Source organism: Delphinapterus leucas, chromosome 4 (assembly GCF_059928025.1).
Source record: "Delphinapterus leucas isolate spDelLeu-1000000601 "Yukka" chromosome 4, BTC_Dleu_Yukka2, whole genome shotgun sequence".
Classification (NCBI taxonomy): domain Eukaryota; kingdom Metazoa; phylum Chordata; class Mammalia; order Artiodactyla; family Monodontidae; genus Delphinapterus; species Delphinapterus leucas.
In genome coordinates, this window is record NC_143132.1 from 62744183 (window position 1) to 62764602 (window position 20420).

The window sequence follows — 20420 nt, forward strand, 5'->3', positions numbered from 1 at the left end:
GCTACATGTCCATATTTAAATTTAGGTAGAAAATAATCAAAATTAGATAAAATTAAAAACTCAGTTCCTAAATTGTACTAGCCACATTTCAAATGCTAAAGAGCTACATATGGCTAGTATCTACCATGCTAGGTTGAACAGATAAAGGCTATTTCCATCATTGAAGAAAGATACTTTAGATAGCACTGCTCTAGATAAACCACTAAAATACAACAAAAACACATATATCTAAATATTAAAAATAGTAAAAATGTGATTTACCTCAAAGAAAACAGAAAAGAAAAACAAACAAATAAATAATACATGAGATAAATAAAAACCAAATGAAGTCAGGAGATTTAAACTATATCACTAATTATATTAAATGGTAATGAACTAAAAATTCTATGTAAAAGCCAGCAATAAGATCGTATAAAAAAGAATTAATTTTATAGATTTTGTGTAAACACAGAGAAGTTGAAAGTAAATGTGTAAAAATTTATACCACTTAAACACTAAGATTGAGAAATCTTATTTTTTAAGGTTAAAATTTGTTGTTGAATATACCATCTAAACACTAAGATTAAGAAAATGGTGTCGCTATCTTAATATCATACTAAGTTGACTTCAAGGGAAAGAATATTACTAGAGAAATAGAAGAACATTTCATAATTATTAAGGAGTTGATTCATCAGGAAATTGTAACAATTCTAAATATGTATGCAACCAATAACAGTATTTCAAAATACATGAAACAAAACCTGACAGATTAAATGGAGAAGTAGACAAATTCACATTTGTAGTCAGAGATTTTATATAACCATTATCCAATAACTGTATGTACATAATTCTACCCCAACAACTATAGAGTCTTTACATGTGCACATGAATCATTCACCAAAATAGACTATATACTAGGCCATAGAAAAGGTCTCAAAATATTAAAGAATTAAAATCATAATTTTATATTATTCTGTCTGGAATATAGTAATTCTACAGAGCATATTCTGGAAAATATACAATGGTATCAAATTAGGAATTAATTTTAAAAAGCATTATAGAAAACCCTAAAATATTTGGGATTTAACAACCAATTTCTAAATAGCCCATAGATCAAAGAAGAAATCACAAGGGAAATTATAAAATATTACAAAATGAATTATATCAAAAACACAGTATATCAATATCTGTGTGATTCAGCTAAAGCTGCACTAGAGGGACATTTATAGTAGAAAATATGAATGATTTAAATGGTAAAAACTTCTACTTTAGAAGCTAGACAAAATAAAACAAATTAAGCTCAAAGTAAATAGAAGAAATAATGAAGGCAAAAGAAGAAATCAAATTTAAAACAAACAACAGATAATCAAAATGTCAAAAGTGGAAGCATTAAAAAGATTACTAAACTTGACAAATTTCTAGCAAGATTTATCAAGAAAAAAGAGACAAAATTAAAATTACCAACATTATAAACAAAAAGGGGACTTGACTAGAGATTCTACAGAAAATAAAAGGACAAACAACTTATGCCATTAAATTCTATAAGTTAGATGAAATGGACAAAATTCTTGAGTAATAGGCTTATCTAAACTGACACAGTAAGAAAAAGGCAATCTAGCCCTGTAAATACAAAATAGAGTTCATAATCAAAAATTTTCCTACAAGGTTCTCCTGGCTCAGAGAGCTTCATTGAAATCTTATCAAGTATTTAAGTAAGGAATAATGCCAATTCTACATAAATTCTCTCAGGAAATGAAGAAAGAAGATACATTATTCAATCAATATAAGTTGATATCAAAACATGGCAAAGATATTATAAGAAAAAAATTATAGCCCAATATCTATTATGATCACAGATGCAAAATTCTTAATAAACAATATAAACAAATTGAGTACACACACACACAGTGATAGAGTGATGCAACAGATGGATTTTATCTCAGGTATGCAAATGTCATTCAAACTATTTTTCAAAAATCAATTAACATAATTCACTATACTAACAGAGTAAAGCAGAAAAAAACGTAATCATCTAAATTGATGTAGAAAACTACATTTGAGAAAATTGAATTGCAGTCTGAATAAAAATTCAGCAAATTAAGACCAGAAGGAAACTTCCTCAACTTGATAAAAGACATCTAAAATAATCCTACAGCAAATATGATCCCTAAATGCAAAATTTTATATGCTTTCACCATACTCTCCCAAAGAAGAATGTCCTCTCTCATTATTTCTATTTAATATTTTCCTGGAATTTCCCTCCTATGTAATAAAACAGGAAAATAAATAAAAGCTTGAAGATCTAAAAAAAAGAATTAAAACTGTGTAATGTGCAGATAAATAATTATCTATGTAGAAAACATCATAGAATCTTCAATAAGGGATGAGAACTAATATGTAAGTTTAGTGAAATTGCAGGATTCAAAGTCAATTAACAAAAATCAAAAGTGTTTCTTGGCATGGACATATATACACTACCAAATGTAAAATAGATAGCTAGTGGGAAGCAGCTGCATAGCACAGGGAGATCAGCTCATGCTTTGTGACCACCTAGAGGGGTGGGATAGGGAGGGTGGGAGGGAGGGAGATTCAAGAGGGAAGAGATATGGGGACATATGTATATGTATAACTGATTCACTTTGTTATAAAGCAAAAACTAACACACCATTGTAAAGCAATTATACTCCAATAAAGATGTTAAAAAAAAGTGTTTCTATATACAGCAATGAAAAAATAATTTATAATATCATCAAAAATATTAAATATATAGGGGGAAAATCTATTGAAAAATATGCAAGATCTCCACAGTGAAACTACAAAACATTGGTGAGAAATTTAAAAGACCCACATAAATGGGGAGCCATACCTATGCTCATTGACAGAACCTGGTATCTTAAGGATGTTTTTTCTCCCTTAACTGATGTATAAATTTAATATAATATTTATCAAGTTTCCAACAGGCCATTTTGAAGATAATGGCAAGCTGATTCTGAAATCTGGGTAAATAAGAACGATCTAGTGTAAACAATCGATCTAGTGTAAACAAACGATCTAGTCAAAACAATCTTTTAAAGAAAGTGAGAGAACTTAGCACTATCTACTTCAAAATTACTATAAAGCTATAGTAAACAATACAGTGCAATCATGGACTTAAAGATATAATATATAGATCAATGGAAAATAATAGAGACCAGAAATAGACCCACACATATAAAGTCAACTGATGTTCAGATAAGGCACTGAGCACATTCAATGGGGGAAAGGAAAGTCTTTTTAACAAATGGTGCTGGAACAAAATTAACCCTTATACTCCATAACAAAATATTAATTTAAGACAAATCTTAGACATAAATTCATAAAGCACAGAAGAAAAATAAGAATAGTATCTTGGGGAGCTTCCAGGAAGATGGCAGAAGAGTAGGACGCAGAGATCACCTTCTCCCCCACAGGTACATCAGAAATACATCTATACGTGGAACAACTCCTAAAGAACACCTACTGAACACTGGCAGAAGACCTCAGACCTCCCAAAAGGTAAGAAACCCCCCACGTACCTGGGTAGGGCAAAAGAAAAATGAATAAACAGAGACAAAAGGATAGGGACGGGACCTGCACCAGTGGGAGGGAGCTGTGAAGGAGGAAAGGTTTACAAACACTAGAAGCCCCTTCGCGGGCGGAGACTGCGGTTGATGGAGGGGGAAAGCTTTGGAGCCACGGAGGACAGCATAGCAACAGGGGTGCAGAGGGCAAAGCGGGGAGACATTCCCGCATAGAGGATTGGGGCCGACCAGCACTCACCAGCTCGAGAGGCTTGTCTGCTCACCCACCGGGGTGGGCGGGGCTGGGAGTTGAGGCTCGGGCTTTGGTCGGAGCACCGGGAGAGGGCTGGGGTTGGCGGCGTGAACACAGCTTGCAGGGGGTTAGTGCACCATGGCTAGCCGGGAGGGAGTCTGGGGAATGTCTGGACCTGCTGAAGAGGCAAGAGACTTTTTCTTCCCTCTTTGTTTCCTGGTGCGCGAGGAGAAGGGATTAAGAGCGCTGCTTAATGGAGCTCCAGAGACGGGCGCGAGCCGCGGCTAAAAGCATGGACCCCAGAGACGCTAAGGCTGCCGCCGACAAGAAACCTGTGGGCGAACACAGGTCCACACCCTGCTTCCGGGAAGCCTGTGCAGCCTGCAACTGACAGGGTCCCGGGAACCAGTGGCAACTAACACGGGAGAACGCACGGCGCGCCTCAGGCTGGTGCAACGTCCCGTCGGCCTCTGCCGCCGCAGGCATGCCCGGCACTCCGTGCCCCTCCCTCCCCCCAGCCTGAGTGAGCCACTGACCCCGAATCAGCGGCTCCTTTAACCCCATCCCGTCTGAGCGAACAACAGACGCCCTCCGGCGACCCACATGCGGAGGCGGGGCCAAATCCAAAGCTGAGCCCCTGGGAGCTGTGAGAACAAAGAAGAGAACGGGAAATCTCTCCCAGCACCCTCAGAAGCAGCGGATTAAAGCTCCACAATCAACTTGATATACCCTGCATCTGTGGAATACATGAATAGACAATGAATCATCTCAAATTGAGGAGGTGGATTTTGAGAGCAAGATTTATGATTTTTTCCCCTTTTCCTCTTTTTGTGAGTGTGTATCTATATGCTTCTGTGTGAGATTTTGTCTGTATAGCTTTGCTTCCACCATTTGTCCTAGGGTTCTATCCATCCAATTTTTTGTTGTTGTTGTTATTGTTGTTTTTTAATTTTTTCTCTTAATAATTATTTTTTATTTTAATCACTATATTATATTTTATCTTACTTTATTTTATTTTACTTTATCTTTCTTTCTTTTATTTCTTCCTTCTCTCTCTTTCTTTCTTTCTTCTAATGTTTTCTTTCTACTTTTTCTTGCTTTTATTCTGATCCGTGTGGATGAAAAGCTATTGGTGCTGCACCCAGGAGTCAGTGCTGTGCCTCTGAGGTGGGAGAGCCAACTTCAGGACACTGGTGCACAAGAGACCTCCCAGCTCCACATAATATCAAACGGTGAAAATCTCCCAGAGATCTCCATCTCAACACCAACACCCAGCTTCACTCAACGACCAGCAAGCTACACTGCTGGACATCCTATGCCAAACAACCAGCAAGACAGGAACACAAACCCACCCATTAGCAGAGAGGCTGCCTAAAATCATAATAAGTCCACAGACACCCCAATACACACCACCAGACGTGGACCTGCCCACCAGAAAGACAAGATCCAGCCTCATCCACCAGAACACAGGCACTAGTCCCCTCCACCAGGAAGCCTACGCAAACCACTGAACCAACTTTAGCCACTGGGGTCAGACACCAAAAACAACAGGAACTACGAACCTGCAGCCTGCAAAAAGGAGACCCCAGACACAGTAAGATAAGCAAAATTAGAAGACAGAAAAACACACAGCAGATGAAGGAGCAAGATAAAAACCCACCAGCCCTAACAAATGAAGAGGAAATAGGCAGTCTAACTGAAAAAGAATTCAAAATAATGAGAGTAAAGATGATCCAAAATCTTGGAAATAGAAGAGACAAAATGCAAGAAACATTTAACAAGGACCTAGAAGAACAAAAGAGGAAACAAACAATGATGAACAACACAATAAATGAAATTAAAAATACTCTAGATGGGATCAATAGCAAAATAACTGAGGCAGAAGAATGGATAAGTGACCTGGAAGAAAAAATAGTGGAAATAACTACTGCAGAGCAGAATAAAGATAAAAGAATGAAAAGAACTGAGGACAGGCTCAGAGACCTCTGGGACAACATTTAACGCACCAACATTCGAATTTTAGGGGTTCCAGAAGAAGAAGAGAAAAAGAAAGGGACTGAGAAAATATTTGAAGAGATTATAGTTGAAAACTTCCCTAATATGGGAAAGGAAATAATTAATCAAGTCCAGGAAGCACAGAGAGTCCCATACAGGATAAACCCAAGGAGATATACGCCAAGACACATATTAATCAAACTGTCAAAAATTAAATACAAAGAAAGCGTATTAAAAGCAGCAAGGGAAAAATAACACACAAGGGAATCCCCATAAGGTTAACAGCTGATCTTTCAGCAGAAACTCTGCAACCAGAAGGGACTGGCAGGACATATTTAAAGTGATGAAGGAGAAAAACATGCAACCAAGATTACTCTACCCACAAAGGATCTCATTCAGATTTGATGGAGAAATTAAAACCTTTACAGACAAGCAAAAGGTGAGAGAGTTCAGCACCACCAAACCAGCTTTACAACAACTGCTAAAAGAACTTCTCTAGGCAAGAAACACAAGAGAAGGAAAAGACCTACAGTAACAAACCCAAAACAATTAAGAAAATGGGAATAGGAACATACATATCGATAATTACCTTAAATGTAAATGGACTAAATGCTCCCACCAAAAGACACAGATTGGCTGAATGGATACAAAAACAAGACCCATAAATATGCTGTCTACAAGAGACCCACTTCAGACCTACAGACACATACAGACTGAAAGTAAAGGGATGGAAAAAGATATTTCATGCAAATGGACACCAAAAGAAAGCTGGAGTAGCAATTCTCATATCAGACAAAATAGACTTTAAAATAAAGGATATTAGAAGAGACAAAGAAGGACACTACATAATGATCAAGGGACTGATCCAAGAAGAAGATATAACAATTGTACACATTTATGCACCCAACATAGGAGCACCTCAATACATAAGGCAAATACTAACAGCCATAAAAGGGAAAACCAACAGTAACACATTCATAGTAGGGGACTTTAACACCCCACTTTCACCAATGGACAGATTATCCAAAATGAAAATAAATAAGGAAACACAAGCTTTAAATGATACATTAAACAAGATGGATTTAATTGATATTTATAGGACATTCCATGCAAAAACAACAGAATACACATTTTTCTCAAGTGCTCATGGAACATTCTCCAGGATGGATCATATCTTGGGTCACAAATCAAGCCTTGGTAAATTTAAGAAAATTGAAATCGTATCAAGTATCTTTTCCGACCACAACGCTATGAGACTAGATATCAATTACAGGAAAAGATCTGTAAAAAATACAAACACATGGAGGCTAAACAATACCCTACTTACTAACGAAGTGATCACTGAAGAAATCAAAGAGGAAATCAAAAAATACCTAGAAACAAATGACAATGGAGACACGACGACACATAATCTATGGGATGCAACAAAAGCAGTTCTAAGAGGGAAGTTTATAACAATAGAAGCCTACATTAATAAACAGGATACATCTCGAATAAACAACCTAACCTTGCACCTAAAGCAATTAGAGAAAGAAGAACAAAAAACCCCAAAGTTAGCAGAAGGAAAGAAATCATAAAAATCAGATCAGAAATAAATGAAAAGGAAATGAAGGAAATGATAGCAAAGATCAATAAAACTAAAAGCAAGTTCTTTGAGAAGATCAACAAAATTGGTAAACCATTAACCAGACACATCAAGAAACAAAGAGAGATAACTCAAATCAATAGAATTAGAAAAAGGAGAAGTAACAACTGACACTGCAGAAATACAAAAGATCATGAGAGATTACTACAAGCAACTCTATGCCAATAAAATGGACAACCTGGAGGAAATGAACAAATTCATAGAAAAGCACAACCTGCCAAGACTGAATCAGGAAGAAATAGAAAATATGAACAGGCCAGTCACAAGCACTGAAATTGAAACTGTGATTAAAAATCTGCCAACAAACAAAAGCCCAGAACCAGATGGCTTCACAGGCGAATTCTATCAAACATTTAGAGAAGAGCTAACACCTAAGCTTCTCAAACTCTTCCAAAGTATAGCAGAGAGAGAAACACTCCGAAACTCATTCTACGAGGCCACCATCATCTTGATACCAAAACCAGACAAGGGTGTCACAAAGAAAGAAAACTATAGGCCAATATCACTAATGAACATAGATGCAAAAATCCTCAACAAAATACTAGCAAACAGAATCCAACAGCACATTAAAAGGATCATACACCATGATCAAGTGGGGTTTATTCCAGGAATGCAAGGATTCTTCAATATACACAAATCAATCAACGTGATACACCACATTAACAAATTGAAGGAGAAAAAACATATGATTATCTCAAAAGATGCAGAGAAAGCTTTCAACAAAATTCAACACCCATTTATGATAAAAAACCCTGCAGAAAGTAGGCATAGAGGGAACTTTCCGCAACATAATAAAGGCCATATATGACAAACCCACAGCCAACGTCGTCCTCAATGGTGAAAAACTGAATGCATTTCCACTAAGATCAGGAACAAGACAAGGTTGCCCACTCTCACCACTCTTATTCAACATAGTTTTGGAAGTTTTAGCCACAGCAGTCAGAGAGGAAAAGGAAATAAAAGGAATCCAAATCGGAAAAGAAGAAGTAAAGCTGTCACTGTTTGCAGATGACATGATACTATACATAGAGAATCCTAAAGATGCTACCAGAAAACTACTAGAGCTAATCAATGTATTTGGTAAAGTAGCAGGATACAAAATTAAGGCACAGAAATCTCTGGCATTCCTATACACTAATGATGAAAACTCTGAAAGTGAAATCAAGAAAACACTCCCATTTACCATTGCAACAAAAAGAATAAAATATCTAGGAATAAACCTACCTAAGGAGACAAAAGACCTGTATGCAGAAAATTATAAGACACTGATGAAAGAAATTAAAGATGATACAAATAGATGGAGAGATACACCATGTTCTTGGATTGGAAGAATCAACATTGTGAAAATGACTCTACTACCCAAAGCAATCTACAGATTCAATGCAATCCCTATCAAACTACCAATAGCATTTTTCACAGAACTAGAACAAAAAATTTCACAATTTGTATGGAAACACAAAAGACCCCGAATAGCCAAAGCAATCTTGATAACGAAAAACGGAGCTGGAGGAATGAAGCTCCCTGACTTAAGACTATACTACAAAGCTACAGTAATCAAGACAGTATGGTACTGGCACAAAAACAGAAAGATAGATCAATGGAACAGGATAGAAAGCCCAGAGATAAATCCACACACATATGGGCACCTTACGTTTGATAAAGGAGGCAGGAATATACAGTGGAGAAAGAACAGCCTCTTCAATAAGTGGTGCTGGGAAACTGGACAGGTACATGTAAAAGTATGAGATTAGATCACTCCCTAACACCATACACAAAAATAAGCTCGAAATGGATTAAAGACCTAAATGTAAGGCCAGACACTATAAAACTCTTAGAGGGAAACACAGGCAGAACACTCTATGACATAAATCCCAGCATGATCCTTTTTGACCCACCTCATAGAGAAATGGAAATAAAAACAAAAATAAACAAATGGGGCCTAATGAAACTTCAAAGCTTTTGCACAGCAAAGGAAACCATAAACAAGACCAAAAGACAACCCTCAGAATGGGAGAAAATATTTGCAAATGAAGCAACTGACAAAGGAATAATCTCCAAAATTTACAAGCAGCTCATGCAGCTCAATAACAAAAAAACAAACAACCCAATCCAAAAATGGGCAGAAGACCTAAATAGACATTTCTCCAAAGAAGATATACAGACTGCCAACAAACACATGAATGAATGCTCAACATCACTAATCATTAGAGAAATGCAAATCCAAACTACAATGAGATATCATCTCACACCAGCCAGAATGACCATCATCAAAAAATCTAGAAACAATAAATGCTGAAGAGGGTGTGGAGAAAAGGGAACCCTCTTGCACTGTTGGTGGGAATGTAAATTGATACAGCCACTGTGGAGAACAGTATGGAGGTTCCTTAAAAAACTACAAATAGAACTACCATATGACCCAGCAATCCCACTACTGGGCATATACCCTGAGAAAACCATAATTCAAAAAGAGTCATGTACCAAAATGTTCATTGCAGCTCTAATTACAATAGCCCGGAGATGGCAACAACGTAAGTGTCCATCATCGGATGAATGGATAAAGAAGATGTGGCACATATATACAATGGAATATTACTCAGCCATAAAATGAAACGAAATTGAGCTATTTGTAATGAGTTGGATGGACCTAGAGTCTGTCATACAGAGTGAAGTAAGTCAGAAAGAGAAAGACAAAATACCGTATACTAACACATATATATGGAATTTAAGGAAAAATAATGTCATGAAGAATATAGGGGTAAGACAGGAATAAAGACACAGACTTAGTAGAGAATGGAGTTGAGGACATGGGGAGGGGGAAGGGTAAGCTGTGACAAAGCGAGAGAGAGGCATGGACATATATATACTACCAAACGTACAGTAGATAGCTAGTGGGAAGCAGCCGCATAGCACAGGGAGATCAGCTCGGTGCTTTGTGACCGCCTGGAGGGGTGGGATAGGGAGGGTGGGAGGGAGGGAGACGCAAGAGGGAAGAGATATGGGAATATATGTATATGTATAACTGATTCACTTTGTTATAAAGCAGAAACTAACACACCATTGTGAAGCAATTATACTGCAATAAAGATGTAAAAAATCAATAAAAAGAAAAGAAGAAGAAAATAAAATTTTAAGAAGTTGGTAAAAAAGAAAAAGAATAGTATATTTGTAACCTGGCAGTAGGCAAAGATGTTTTCAACAGGCCACAAAATCAATAACTCTAAAAGAAAAAATTGATAAACTGAACTTCATCAAAATTAAAATTTACATCTCATTAAAAGAAACATTGTTAAGAAAATTAATAAGCAAAAAACAGATTTGGAGAAAGTTTCCGTAATGCATATATTTGACAAAGAACACAAATCTAGCATATATAGAAAACTCCTATAAAGCAATAATAAAAAGGCAAATAATCCAGTTTAAAATTGGTTATGACCTAAACAGATACTTCACAAAAAAGAAATACAAATGACCAATAAGTGTATGAAAGTGTGTTCAAAATTATCCACCCCCCCAAAAAAAAAGATCCCCAAAATTGTAAAAGAGTATTCATAGCGACTTTCATATTCATAATTACACAGTCATCCATCCACAGGAGAATGAATAAACAAAATATTATTGTCATGAAATCAAATGCTACTACATAATATAAAAGGAGAAACAACTGATATATACATCATAAATAAATTTCAAAAATATTATGTGTAATAAAAGAAACAAGCCACAAAATTATATTGACTCAATTATTTGATTTATATAATTTCCAAAAAAATATAAAACTAATCTATGGCAATAGAAATTAGAAAGTGGTCGGGCTTCCCTGGTGGTGCAGTGGTTGAGAGTCCGCCTGCTGATGCAGGGCACACAGGTTCGTGCCCCGGTCCGGGGAGATCCCACATGCCGCTGAGCAGCTGGGCCCGTGAGCCATGGCCGCTGAGCCTGTGCATCCGGAGCCTGTGCTCCACAACGGGAGAGGCCACAACAGTGAGAGGCCCGCGTACAGCAAAATAAAAAAAAGAAAGTGGTCACTTCCGTGGGTGGGTAGAATAAAAGGGAGGTTAACCATAAAATGGCATGAGGAATTTTCTAGAGTAGTGTAAATGACATCACTACGAAAAGGAATAAGTGAGCCACAGACTAGGAAGAAGTTTTCATAATATGCATTACTGACAAAGGACTCATATATAGAATAGCTGTATTCTGTACATGGTTATATATGTATATAAAAGTGCTAAAATTCATCAGACTGAATGCTTAAGATCTGTGCATATTACTGTATGTAAATTACATCTCAAAATAGATATATTGCCCACCTATCAAGAGCCAAATTCTGTGCAACTCACTGGAGATACAGTAATTAACAAGACTCTACTCTCATAAAATTATAATACCCAATAACTGGCCTTTTCTTAGGCTATTCAAGGACTTAGAACTCAACTAAATCCTTCTCTTTATTGTCAACATAATCAACTACTTTTTTTCTCGACACGTAATATAGTGAAAATGTGTTACATAAAGAAATCAGGAGTCCCGAGTTTTACTAACATTCCTGTCAGTGACTAGCTTTACTACTCTGGGTAGCCTTTTTATTGTTAATATCCTTATCTGCAAAACAAGGGTTATCAGTCCAATATACTTTTAAGCCCTATGTCTACTACTTTTATTTTTATTACTTTTATTTTTATTTATATTACATATACTAATGATGATATCTATTTATCATGAAGCTACAAATTTGAAGGGGAAACTGTTCATTGTGGGAGAAGACAGCCCCGATTTCTTGACCACTCCATGATAACTGCCATTACTTGCTATTCTGTGGTACTCACACTGAGCCATTTCTTTTGAGTTAAGCCAAGAATCTGGAGATACCGGGATTTTGGAGGAACTGAGTTCTGACTAGCCTTGACTTTATTCAAACTCTAATTGCCTTTTTAAAAATGGGTTTTTCAATTATGTTAATTTTGAGAAAGGGTGACCAACCCAGAACTCAAATTTTCAAATAAAAGACCCCAGCAGTAGAAAAGCCTTTTCAGCTTGCCAGGTGTTGAAAGTTGTTTTGTTTTCTTAAGTGAATTAGGTAAGACTCAGAGATGGGAAGGAATCTAAAATCCGTATGCCCATAAAACATTCTCTCTTGTAAACATTTAGAGAACATGCAAGAATAAATTGCTCTTTTACAAGGTCTGGAGAGAAACATAATACATAACTTGCTTTTGTTGTGAATTTTTGAATTTTGCTTTTCTCTAAAATTGCTAACACTTTTTGGTTAGAGAAAATAAACCTCAATATTGCCATAACTTTACACAAAGACCCCTTTTCACAACCTGTGCTGCTCACTTTCTCTTAGAATCTGTAACCTCTTCTTTTGTATCCACCCAATGTCTTTCCTTTCTTCCTGTGCACAGTCTTCAGCTTACTTCTATCAATCCATTTTTCTGTCAGCCTGTACTCATAACCCCCTAACCTTCTGCATCATTCTCAACACCTCTTTCCAATATCAATGTCATTCGTTAACTTATTGCACAAAAACTGACTGACTGTATTTCTGCAAAGACACTAAAGAAACAATTACAAGTGTGATTGTTTTTCTTTATTATGTCCTCTTGCAGCTTTTTAATTTAGTCTGTGAGTGTGTGCTTAGACTTACTTTTCAGTGGCCCTTGATTCAAGGTGTCAAAGTACACCTAGCTTCTCTCTAAACTGCCAACTACCACTATAGTCTTCTGACTGACATGTTTCTTGCTTAAGAAATAGTTTCTCAGCATTCTAAAAATATATCTTTCCAGGATCTCCCTAAGTAGCTAAAAGAAAAATCTGGTGAAAAAGGAAGGACAAGTATGGTCACTATTCTATTCCTTTTGTGGCTCTCTGCTTCTAAACTTTTGCCTTTCATTCTCCCACGCATATATTCACTTAATGATTACTGATTCATTGATTTACTTACAAATATGCATTTAGTGCTTACTATGAGCCAGGGACTGTGCTGGATAAGTAATACCTAATCCATGTCATGGAGGAGCTCAGAATCAAAATTACTATCTCACACTGTCTTGGTACAACAAACATAACTGCCTTTGCCAATCAAAAAAGTGGATTTTTCCCACTCAGTTCAAATACGTGTTTATAAAATACATAAAGAATGTTTAAAGGTAAAAAAAGACATTTTTAGTGGTGATATATTCTACTAAATAGTATTTGATGTCTGTGTGTGTATGTATGTATATATACATATATTAACCTTATATTTTTCTTAGTATCATATTCCTCAGAGGTCTTTTCAAACTGCCTTTGCTAAAACAGCCTTTAAAATACAGAGAGGTTAGAAAATCATTTTTAGACAATATATTGCATGAAAATTGTAAAGCACAGATTTAAAATATCTTTACCACATCCTCCAGAAAAACAAAATACAAATGATGACAACACACATGCACGCACACACACACACACACACACACACATTCATTCAATTTAGAAGAGAGTGGCAATATTTTTGGTTTATTTACTTCATATAAGAAATGATTATTGTTATAAATAGTAAGAGCTATTTCTATTCCTCAACAGTTATTTATTATGTTTGAAGTTCCTTTAGGGTAACAATTCATTCGATCAACACTACTCAAAGAGCTAGTTACTAGTATTATCTATACTTTATAGATAAGAAATCTAAGGAAAATACAGATTAAAAAACGATTAAATACCGAGTATAAAATACCACACGAGATAATAAAATCTGATAGAAAAGACACAAAACCTGCCCAAAAGCATCTTTAATAATAGAAAACAATCATTTTAAAATAATGAATTGTAGTAAAAAGTTATGGTATGCTGTTTAAAGGACACTACATTTTTTCCTGACTGAAACATGCCATTGGGAAAATTTTATCTCCTTGTCTTCAACTTCCTTTTGGCATTTTACCAATTCTGAATTTCTCTTTGTTTTCTTCCTTCTCTTTTGCAATTGAAAAGTTTTAAATGACTGCTGAAGAGCCTATCTGTATTCTGTATATCAGAAGGGTTCAAATGTAACATTATAAACTTTAAAAAGCCCCTTTCCTCTTGGGAGAAATACAGCATGCTGTACTCATTTGGAAGCAAAAAAAGGGACCCATTTTTTACTTTTCTGTAATTATAAACAGTTCTCTAATCTTTTCATTATTAACTGAATGTATAAAAAGTTTTAATATTACAGCAAACTCAGCTATTTTTCCATATAGCCCCACACTATCTCATTTTGCCTTCCTCTTAGATTTCTGTCCTGTGTTGTCTGTGGAGATTCCCTCTGCCATTTGTCATTTTTCCATGGTGTCCTTATCTACGTATGCTATGCACTCCTTTCTCCTAATCCTCTTCTTATACACATTATTTTTTCAATACTATGAGCCTAAATTTTTTTGACATAAAGGCTTAAAAGCCTCTGCCTATTTCTGTCTGTTGCCAACTTTTCATGTCCCTGTCATAGTGACATCTTAAATCTCTGACAGCAAATGTCAGAATCCCCCAAACTGTACTGTAGACCAGCTTCAGCTAAATTTCGTAAAGTATTGGGTAATTCTAACTAAAACAACTGGTACTTCTGGGAATAAATTACATTGATGGAGTCTAAATCCAAGATACTGGCTATATCAAAATATAAGCCTGATTTTGCATATCATGTTCAAAACAAGTTAGTCCTTAGTATTCTGACTGAAAATTTCAGTGGCTGTCTCCAGGTGAATAGGGGACAGGCTTGAGTAAGCTCTCCTAAAAGTTTAAGTATTTTTCCATAGTTTTATAGCAAATTGTAGAGCTGTGATATAAAATAGAAAAGGTTAGAATTTTAAAAATAGATAAAAGGCTACTTAGACTTCTTCTCTACCAATTACCTACAAACTTTTGACTTTTAATTTTTTTTTTTAAACATCTTCATTGGAATATAATTGCTTTACAATGTTGTGTTAGTTTCTGCTGTAAAACAATGTGATCAGCTATGTGTATACATATATCCCCATATCACCTCCCTCTTGCATCTCCCTGCCACCCTCCTTATCCCACTTCTCTAGGTGATCATAAAGCACGGGGCTGATCTCCCTGTGCTATGCAGCTGCTTCACACTAGCTATCTATTTTACAATTGGTAGTATATATATGTCAATGTTACTCTCTCACTGTGTCCCAGCTTATCCTTCCCCCTCCCAGTGTCCTCAAGACCATTCTGTAAGTCTGTGTCTTTATTCCTGTCCTGCCACTAGGTTCATCAGAACTTTTTTTTTTTAGATTCCATGTATATGTGTTAGCATATAGTATTTGCTAATTTTCTGACTTACTTCACTCTTTCTGACTTACTTCACTCTGTATGACAGACTCTAGGTCCATCCACCTCATTACAAATAACTCAATTTAGTTTCTTTTTATGGCTGAGTAATATTCCATTGTATATATGTGCCACATCTTATTTCTCCATTCATCCAATGATGGACACTTACGTTGTTTCCATCTCCTGGCTATTGTAAATAGAGCTGCAATGAACATTTTGGTACATGACTCTTTTTGAATTATGGTTTTCTCAGGGTATATGCCCAGTAGTGGGATTGCTGGGTCATACGGTAGTTCTAGTTTTAGATTTTTAAGGAACCTCCATACTGTTCTCCATAGTGGCTGTATCAATTTACATTCCCACCAACAGTGCAAGAAGATTCCCTTTTCTCCACACTCTCTCCATCCAGGATATATAGTCTGTAGATATTTTGATGATGCCATTCTGATCAGTGTGAAGTGATACCTCATCGTAGTTCTGATTTGCATTTCTCTAATGATTAGTGATGTTGAGCATCTTTTCATGTGTTTGTTGCCAATCTGGATATCTTCTTTGGAGAAATGTCTATTTAGGTCTTCTGCCCATTTTTGGATTGGGTTGTTTGTTTTTTCGATATTGAGCTGCATGCGCTGCTTGTATATTTTTGAGATTAATCCTTTGTCAGTTGCTTAGTTTGTAAATGTTTTTTTCCATTCTGAGGGTTGTCTTTTTGTCTTGTTTATGGTCTCCCTTGCAGTGCAAAAGCTAAGTTTCATTAGGTCCCATTTGTTTATTTTTGTTTTTATTTCCATTTCTCTAGGAGGTGGGTCAAAAAGGATCTTGTTGTGATTTATGTCATAGAGTGTTCTGCCTATGTTTTCCTCTAAGAGTTTTATAGTGACTGGCTTTCCATTTAGGTCTTTAATCCATTTTGAGTTTATTTTTGTGTACAGTGTTAGGAATTGTTCTAATTTCAATCTTTTACATGTTGCTGTCCAGTTTTCCCAGCACCACTTATTGAAGAGGCTGTCTTCTCTCCACTGTATACTTTTGCCTCCCTTATCAAAGATAAGGTGACCATGTGTGTATGGGTTTATCTCTGGGCTTTCCATCTTGTTCCATTGATCTATATTTCTGTTTTTGTGCCAGTACCATACTTTCTTGATTACTGTAGCTTTGTAGTATAGTCTGAAAACCAGGAGCCTAATTCCTCCAGCTTCATTTTTCTTTCTCAAGATTGCTTTGGCTATTCGGCGTCTTTTGTGTTTCCATAAAAATTGTGAAATTTTTTGTTCTAATTCTATGAAAAATGCCATTGGTAGTTTTACGGGGATTGCACTGAATCTGTAGATTGCTTTGGGTAATATAGTTATTTTCACAATATTGATTCTTCCAATCCAAGAACACAGTATCTCTCTCCATCTGTTTGTATCATCTTTAATTTATTTCATCAATGTCTTATAGTTCTCTGCATACAGGTCTTTTGTCTCCTTAGGTAGGTTTATTCCTAGGTATTTTTTTCTTTTTGTTGCAATGGTAAATGGGAGTGTTTCCTTCATTTCTCTTTCATATTTTTCATCATTACTGTATAGGAATGCAAGAGATTTCTGTGCATTAATATTGTATCCTGCTACTCTACCAAATACATTGATTAGCTTTAGTAGTTTTCTGGTAGCATCTTTAGGATTCTCTATGTATAGTATCATGTCATCTGCAAACAGTGACAGTTTTACTTCTTCCTTTCTGATTTGGATTCCTTTTATTTCTTTTTGTTCTGATTGCTGTGGCTAAAACTTCCAAAACTATGTTAAATAATAGTGGTGAGAGTGGACAACCTTGTCTTGTTCCTGATCTTAGAGGAAATGGTTTCAATTTTTCACCACCGAGAACAATGTTGTTCTGCAGGTTTGTCATATATGGCCTTTATTATATTGAGGTAGGTTCCCTCTATGCCTACTTTCTGGAGGGTTTTTATCAGAAATGGGTGTTAAATTTTTTCAAAGGTTTTTCTGCATCTCTTGAGATGATCAGTTTTTTATCCTTCAATTTGTTAATATGGTGTATCACATTGATTGATTTGCGAATATTGAAGAATCCTTGCATTCCTGGAATAAACCCCACTTGATCATGCTGTATGATCCTTTTACTGTGCTGTTGGATTCTGTTTGCTAGTATTTTGTTGAGGATTTTTGCATCTATGTTCATCAGAGATATTGGCCTGTAGTTTTCTTTTTTTGTGACATCTTTGTCTGGTTTTGGTACCAGGGTGATGGTGGCCTTGTAGAATGAGTTTAGGAGTGTTCCTCCATATGCTCTATTTTGGAAGAGTTTGAGAACGATAGGTGTTAGCTCTTCTCTAAATGTTTGATAGAATTTGCCTGTGAAACCATCTGATCCTGGGCTTTTGTTTGTTGGAAGATTTTTAATCACAGTTTCAATTTCAGTGCTTGTGATGGGTCTGTTTGTATTTTCTATTTCTTCCTGGTTCAGTCTCAGAAGCTTGTGCATTTCTAAGAATTTATCCATTTCTTCCAGGTTGTCCATTTTGTCCATTGGCATAGAGTTGCTTGTAGTAATCTCTCATGATCCTTTGTATTTCTGCAGTGTCTGTTGATACTTCTCCTTTTTCATTTGTAATTCTGTTGATTTGGGTCTTTTTCCCTTTTTTTTTTGTGATGAGTCTTCCTAATGGTTTATCAATTTTGTTCATCTTCTCAAAGAACCAGCTTTTAGTTTTATTGATTTGTGCTCTCATTTTCTTCATTTCTTTTTCATTTATTCCTGATCTGATCTTTATGATTGCTTTTCTTCTGCTCACTTTGGTGTTTTTTTGTTCTTTCTCTAACTGCTTTACGTGTAAGGTTAGGTGTTTATTTGATCATTTTCTTGTTTCTTGAGGTAGGCTTGTATTGCTATAAACTTCCCTCTTAGAACTGTTTTTGCTGCATCCCATAGGTCATGTCTCATGTTTTCATTGTCATTTGTTTCTAGGTATTTTTTGATTTCCTCTTTGATTTCTTCAGTGATCTCTTGCTTATTTAGTAGCATATTCTTTAGCCTACATGTGTTTGTATTTTTTACAGTTTTATTCCTGTAAGTGATATCTAGTCTCATAGTGTTGTGGTTGGAAAAGATACCTGATACGATTTCAATTTTCTTAAATTTACCAAGGTTTGATTTGTGACCCCAGATATGGTCTATACTGGAGGAGGATCCATGAGCACTTGAGACGAAAGTTTATTCTGTTGTTTTTGGATGGAACGTTCTATAAATATCAATTAAGTCCATCTTGTTTAATGTGTCATTTAAAGCTGTTTTTCCTTTTCAATTTTCATTTTGGATGATCTGTCCATTGGTGAAAGTGGGGTGTTAAAGTCCCCTACTATGATTGTGTTACTGTCAATTTCCCCTTTTATGACTGTTAGCATTTGCCTTATATATTGAGGTGCTCCTATGTTGGGTGTATAAATACTTACAATTGTTATATCTTGTTCTTGGGTTGATCCCTTGATTAGGTAGTATCCTTCTTTGTATCTTTTAATAGTCTTTATTTTAAAGTCTGTTTTGTCTGATATGAGAATTGCTACTCCAGCTCTCTTTTGATTTCCATTTGCATGGAATATCTTTTTCCATCCCCTGACTTTCAGTCTGTATGTGTCCCTAGGTCTGAAGTGGGTCTCTGGCAGCCAAAATATGTATGGGTCTTGTTTTTGTATCTATTCCACCAGTCTATATCTTTTGGTTGGAGCATTTAATCCATTTACATTTAAGGTAATTATCCATACGCATGTTCCTATTACCATTTTCTTAATTGTTTTGGGTTTATTTTTGTAGGTCTTTTCCTTCCTTGTGTTTCCTGCCTAGAGAAGCTCCTTTAGCATTTGTTGTAAAGCTGGTTTGGTGGTGCTGAATTCTCTTAACTTTTGCTTGTCTGTAAAGATTTTAATTTCTCCATCAAATCTGAATGAGATCCTTGTTAGGTAGAGTAATCTTGGTTGTAGGTTTTTCCCTTTCATCACTTTAAATATATCCTGCCACTTCCTTCTGGCTTGCAGAGTTTCTGCTGAAAGATCAGCTGTTAAGCTTATGGGGATTCCCTTGTGTGTTATTTGTTGTTTTTCCCTTGCTGCTTTTAATATTTTTTCTTTGTATTTAATTTTTGATAGTTTGATTAATATGTATCTTGGTCTGTTTCTCTTTGGGTTTATCCTGTGTGGTACTCTCTGTGATTCCCAGACTTGACTGATGATTTCCTCTACCATGTTAGGGAAGTTTCCTACTATAATCTCTTCAAATATTTTCTCAGACCCTTTCTTTTTCTCTTCTTCTTCTGGGATCTCTATAATTCAAATGTTGGTGTGTTTAATGCTGTCCCAGAAGTTTCTGAGACTGTCCTCAATTCTCTTCATTGTTTTTTCTTTCATTCTGCTCCCTGGCAGTTATTTCCACCATTTTATCTTCCAGTTCACTTATCCGTTCTTCTGCCTTGGTTATTCTGTTATTGATTCCTTCTAGAGTATTTTTAATTTCAGTAATTGTGTTGTTCATCACTGTTTGTTTGCTCTTTAGTTCTTCTACATCCTTGTTAAATGTTTCTTGTATTTTTTCCATTCTCTTTCTGAGATTTTGGATCATCTTTACTATAATTACTCTGAATTTTTTTTTAGATAGTTTGCCTATTTCATCTTCATTTATTTGGTTTTATAGGTTTTTACCTTGCTCCTTTATGTGTAAC